Raw genomic sequence first — 6,000 nt, 5'->3', positions numbered from 1 at the left:
TCTTCTGTCTGTGTGCATTCTTCCCATTTCATCTTGAAACTGAAGTTTTAGTTGGTTGTTTTTCTCCATTTTGGCTACAGATTTGATTACCAGAGTCTGGAAATATTATTTATTTTGTCCTGGTTCTGTTTAACTTCAGACACAAACTGAAAGAAGCTAAAATGTTGTCTTGTTTAGCCTGGAACTGCGTGAGCCGATCCGTTTGTACACAGGTGTTTTCACAGATGAAACAAAGTGTGGCGCATGAATGCACACTAAAAACCTGTATTAAACGCTTAATAAAAATAAACATTTTTTTAAAACAAGCTTTAGAAACGGGCAGTGAAGAATACTTTTGGAGCCAGTGGCTTAATATGTCAGAATCACATTTTATGCCTAATTAAGTTGTTTCAATTAGGAAATAAAATCCTAAAGTCATTTTCACAAATGTAAAATGTTCCAAAGGTTCATTTGTCAGAAACGAACCTTTAAACGGAGATTAAACTATTTTCATTAAGCTCTGGTTCCTGTCTGAAATTAAAAGGAAAATCGACTTGGGTTGTAGTTTGTGTAATTAATGTATGAAATGTTTGACTTATTAAACTGATTTACTGAAAAACATTTTTAATGTATTAAATTAACTTAATTAGTTTCATCCTGTTTTCAGGAGAATAGAAATAAAGAATCCCGCATGAAGTCGGTTTATATCCGTTTTGTTTTTAAAAAGTTATTTACCTTTGTGTTTAATTTCAGTTTTGATTGTCGTCGGGTTCATTTAATCTCAAACCTGTCAGGACAGAACTTCATTCTGGCTCCAGTCCAAACGGTGGAGGTTTCCTCTGTTCCGACATCAAGCAGCATAAATAAACTGCTGCAGGCTGAATGTCAGATCTGGATCTAAAGCTTTGTGTTGTTTTTAAAACTCTGTTACAGAAGGTTTGATCGTCATTCTAAAGATGCATTAAAAATCTTCCCTCAGACTGAAAGTCACACTCCATTAGCTGTTTTGATGACTTCCCTGGAAATCATACAGAAAAGCATTTCCTGCTTCTCACTGTGAGAAAAAATGGCAGCGCTGAGATTAAGACTTGATTTACATGAATTGTTTTAAGGATGTTGTTCAGATAAAACAGAAACTAAAAAAGCAGCACCAGGGAACCACTTAGACTCTACAAGTTCAGACATTTTTTAAATCTGAAGTTAAATATGCAAATCAAATATTTTTAGAAATATTTCTCCTCTGCTGAGCAAAACATCAAAGATTTAGTTTTTTTTTATGAATATGTTTTTACCTCCTGACTACCAGGAAAAAAATATTGTCCAATCACCATTTTTTTAAAATCCCAGTCTTTGTAAGGTAATTAGCATACTTATGCACTTACTTTGTCTCTTCCCATAAAATGTGTTATGACTGATGAACGCCATTTTTATGAATTAGAAAAAGGTACATACAAAAGTCCCACCCCTTCACATGTGGCATCATTTAAAAGCCCTAAATGTCCTCTCCAGATACCAAAAGGAATTAATTCAGTAGAATGCAGGGGGTGGGAGATATTCAAGTTTAGAAATGTCCTCTACAGAGGACAAAAATGAACTACTGGTAGTCAGGAGGGTATTGTTATTAATAGAAACAGTACTCAAATATTTGAAAATTACAAAGTTATAATGTGCAACATGGAGCCAAGTTTTTTACACCAAGTATTCATCAATTTGTACAGGCTGAAGTGTAGCCGTACCTAGAAATGTACCACAGTTTGCCTGAGTAGAATATTTGTTTTGTTTTGGGGACTAAAGCTGGCTTCAACCCGGGGCCCTTTCCTCCTACATCCGGCCCTGCTGTCCCCAACATCGGATGTTGGAGAATTTAGAAACCGGAAATGAAATCAGTATTGTAATGGTGGGATGCCTACGATGTGTCTGCAAGTAAAATGGGATAAAACACCTAAAACTCTTAGTGGATTATTATCTCAGTGACAGAACACTTTTAAAAATTTGTATATAAGTAACGTTCAGTTGAACAGGTATGACGTCACAGGGTGGGGTTTCCGTACAGCTGACGGGGTGACGTCATGGTCAGGGTTTTCCTCCTTCGACCTCGCAGGGCGGCGGAGCGGCAGTGAGCGACGCGACGCCGCGCGGAACGAAGCGAGCGGCAGCGCTAATATCCCCGGAGTTTTTCCGCGGCGCAGCCGGAGCGCAGCAGGACCAGAGGCCGCCTCCACCCAGCAGGAAACCCCGGAGCCACGGAGCGCAGAGCCGGCCCGGGCCTTCGAGGACAGCGAGGAGCCACCGCGGGGTGGACCGCAGGAGCAGCCGAGGCACCGCCGCTCAGCTCCTGCAGAGGAAGACATCCGCTGCCGGGGGTAAGTACCGCTGCAGAAACCCCGTGGATTTAAATACCCCCTCTCATGTCAGAATTACCCCGATAAACCGAGACGAGGGGCGGATTTCGGTCATAATCGCGTCAGTTCAATCAGAGCAGAGGAGGAACGTGTCCATGTTGGCTCAGCAACAAAGCAGCTGGTGTCTGACTACAACATTTACACGTTAATTCATCCAGGATGAGTTAAAATCCTCATTCACCGCCGCAGGTCAGGAGCTACGGCGGCCATCGTCGGTAGAAAAAAATATCCGCCAAAAACTCAGAAATTTAGAGATTAGCATCGGAAATTTTCTAAAAAAAAGAACTTGGACATTTCTGAGCTTGAAAAGTAAAAAAAGAATCTTAAAGTTTTTTTCCCATAAAATGTCTAATCTCATCAATTTTCTTGTTTTTCTTCAAAATTAAGACCTCAAGATTTTTGAGAATAATCTCAAAATTTTCCTGTTATTTCTAGCAAATTTTTGACTTTTGAGCTCAGAATTTTTCTTTTTTTTTTTTTAAATAAAATTTCTAAAACTTAATCCTCAAAATTTCTTTTACTGTGTAGCAAATTTTTGACTTTTGAAACTCAAAAAATGTCCCTGTTTTTAAAAAAAAATTCTGATATTAATCTCCAAATGTCCATGACTTTCGACACTCAAAAATGTTCATGTTTTTTCCAGAAAATTTCTTAGAATAACCTCAAACTTTCTCCATTTTTTTCTAGGAATTTTTTTACTTTTGAAACAAAATTTTCTTTTACTAGAAATTTTTTTTATTATTATTTTTTAGAATGTTTCTATCAAACATCATCTGACTATCTGTAATTTCTAAGTTTTTCTAGACAATTTCTGAGATTAATCTCAAAATTTGGTTGGCATGTTTCCTGCAGACTGGAGGAAAAGCTTCATGCTTTCAGCTGCGGTGGGAACTGGTTTGGTTTCCAGATATCATCTGATGATGAGCGGCTTGTTATCATGATGACGCATCTCCTCTGTGGTGTCTGCTTTAGGTGGAGCAGCTGAAATCAAGAGTCAGCTGTGGTTCACTGGCTGTAAAGTCTTCAGACCCAACCTGTCTGGGTCTGTTGATGTAAAAGATGAGACCATGAAAGATGATTTCCTAAAGTTTTTTCTTCTTCGGTTTGATCAGTATCATTTATTACTCATAAAAAAACAAGCAGATCTGTTAAAATGTAACTAATATAAACTACATACAAACTAATGGTTTATTGAATCACATCTGGACTGAATTTATTTGGCAACCTGAACTCTCCTCCAATTACGCCTCTTTGGCTGTTTGTACAATATTAGAAATACACCAAGAGATGCAAATAAGCAAATAATTCAAACATTACACTGCCTTACAAACAATAGCAGCATTGCTTTAGTGTAGGCTTCATTATCTGTAGCAAATGATGCATCGGCAGCTAAGAAATCCTTCTGACATCAGCGTGTGAAAAGCTCAGGCCTTTCTGCTCGACTTCATATCAATACAACGTAGGACTGATCAGTTCACTACTTTCCTTATCAATAACTGGATGGCAAAAGATGCTTAATAGGAGATTTTTACAGAACTTGAACCAGGTGAAGCCAAATCTATGTCCCATGAACAGCTGTGAGTAATACTGACAAAGAAAGTTTTTATTTTTTATCCTAAATGCAAAATGTTTATATGTTTTATACATTTTTGTGTTGCTCTTTCAGCAAATCACCTTTTTTGAGTCTGTATTCTCCAGTTGACGATTAATCAATTATTTAAATAAAGACAATTAACCTGATTAGTCCTGTAACTGCATGCATGTGCAGAGACCTGGTGCTGCTCCGGCTTCTGCCTGTGTGTGGAGAGGTTTGCTCTCAGCCACCGAATCGCCCGCAGGCAGGCATTAAACTTTCAGCAGCTCAGCAGTGTGGCTCCTGAACGCTCCTCTAATTATAGCAGCTAGCCGGCCCGATTCCCTCCGCACCGCTCCGGACTCTCTGCGTACGTCCTCTCTGTGTTTGTGTGGGAGAGAGGCATTAATGGGAAATGTTGGGAAACCGAGAGGAGTCAAACTCTCCATTTGGGCTCCCATCTGCCTCCCATTGCATGAACTGTTTCACTTCTTACCACATTTAGGGATGAAAGAAGCAGATCTCTGCCTGTTGTCCTGTTAGTGACACTTTAACATTTAATCATGAGTCGTTTCTTTTAAGCAACCTTTTTATTCATTACTGGAACTGATTACTTAACCTGTCTGAGTCTAATAAAAACATATAGAAATGTCAAGTAGAAATGAAATCAGTCAATTATTTCACTAATTTGTTGATGAGCAGATATATTTCAGTGTTACGTTCCCTGGCAAACAGGTCCAGGTTTTTCTATAATTTTAGGAATATTATCTGTCCAGATTGGAAGCAGAAATTAGAGAATTTAAAAAACGTTCTGAGCTTCCTACGCTGGCCTGTAGGTGGCAGTAGCACTGCTGGATCTAAACACAAAAGAAAAAGATTCACAGTGGTTTTCTTCACTATTAATGTGGTGAAGATCACAAACAAAGTGTAATCAACAAAATCAAAACAAACTTCATTATGTAGATCAAATACGGTTGACTTGCTGTGGTTTTTAGCGCATTACCCAAATTAACACATTATTATTTCCCCATAGGTCTTAGCTAACATGCTAACAAGGGTGTGAAAACAACCAAAAAAATATTATTTATTATTTACTGTTTTATTGTTTCATTCACCAAAGTGACAATTTGATTTTGGATTTAATTAACTAAAAAAATATACAATCTTTGTAAAGCTAAAAGTTAAAAGAGGCTAATCAAACTGTAGCAGTGAGCTACGCAGCTAAAAGTGGAAAAATTACATAGATAAAATTGTAACCTTTGACCTGAAGGTGGTCAATCATCTTAATGTAAAACTACGGGCCTGTCTGTCATAATATCACTTTATTAATACATCGCTTTACTTTATGGACATCCTGGTAGAAAATCAGATTAATCGTGATTAGTCGATTATTGAAACTAATTTAGTAGTCGATTAATATGTCAGCTGAAGTAATTCTGCTTAAAACGGCACAGAAAATATCTGCATTTTGCATTTCAGATATAAAAAATCCCTCTTTGTTTGTAAATCTGTTTTTCCCAGAACTGAAGTTTTCCAATTCTGCATCTATCAAACAGCTTTTCCTGTCCAAATATTAGTCACTTAATCAGAACCATAAGCATCATCTCTGCTCTGCACTGATGTTACTGAACGAGCTTTTCACATGTTGATGTTAGAAATATTTTTAACTGCAGCTGAGTTACTGCTTCTCTAAAGGAATGCTGTCATTGTTCTGAGGCAGTACAATGTTTATTTTGCTATTGAAAAGAGGAATTAAATTATTTATTTCCATTTTTATGTCTTTTTGATGTTTTACTAAATAAGCCTCATAGAAAAATCGTCAAAATGTGACTTTTTTTTAAATCCAACTAAGGATATTAAAAGTTTCTAAAAATCTTTCTTGGGGATGTAGCGTCTGCATCATCATGTCCAGTTGATATGTTTGATTTAATCAGAGTTTATGTATTAGGAGGTGACGTGGAAACGGGCCAACGTTCTGGTCCGGTTCCAGTGAAAAAAGGCGTGGAAAGTTCTTTAGCTGCATCCAGGCGTTGAAAACATCTGATC

At 37.5% G+C, this 6,000-nt stretch overlaps 1 protein-coding gene across 1 annotated transcript in view; it reads left to right on the top strand.

Annotated features, from left to right (window-relative positions):
• Positions 1-2,038: 2,038 nt before the first annotated feature.
• The window catches only part of rnf19b (ring finger protein 19B), a 37,650-nt gene continuing 33,688 nt past the window's right edge, over positions 2,039-6,000 (top strand). Inside the window, exon 1 of the mRNA XM_016675361.1 lies at positions 2,039-2,342. The gene's annotated coding sequence lies outside the window, so the exon portion shown is untranslated. The remainder of the gene's footprint in view (positions 2,343-6,000) is intronic.

The sequence above is a fragment of the Poecilia formosa genome, unplaced genomic scaffold (assembly GCF_000485575.1).
Source record: "Poecilia formosa unplaced genomic scaffold, Poecilia_formosa-5.1.2 Scaffold112, whole genome shotgun sequence".
Taxonomy (NCBI): Eukaryota; Metazoa; Chordata; class Actinopteri; order Cyprinodontiformes; family Poeciliidae; genus Poecilia; species Poecilia formosa.
This window is presented reverse-complemented; position numbering and strand designations above follow the sequence as displayed.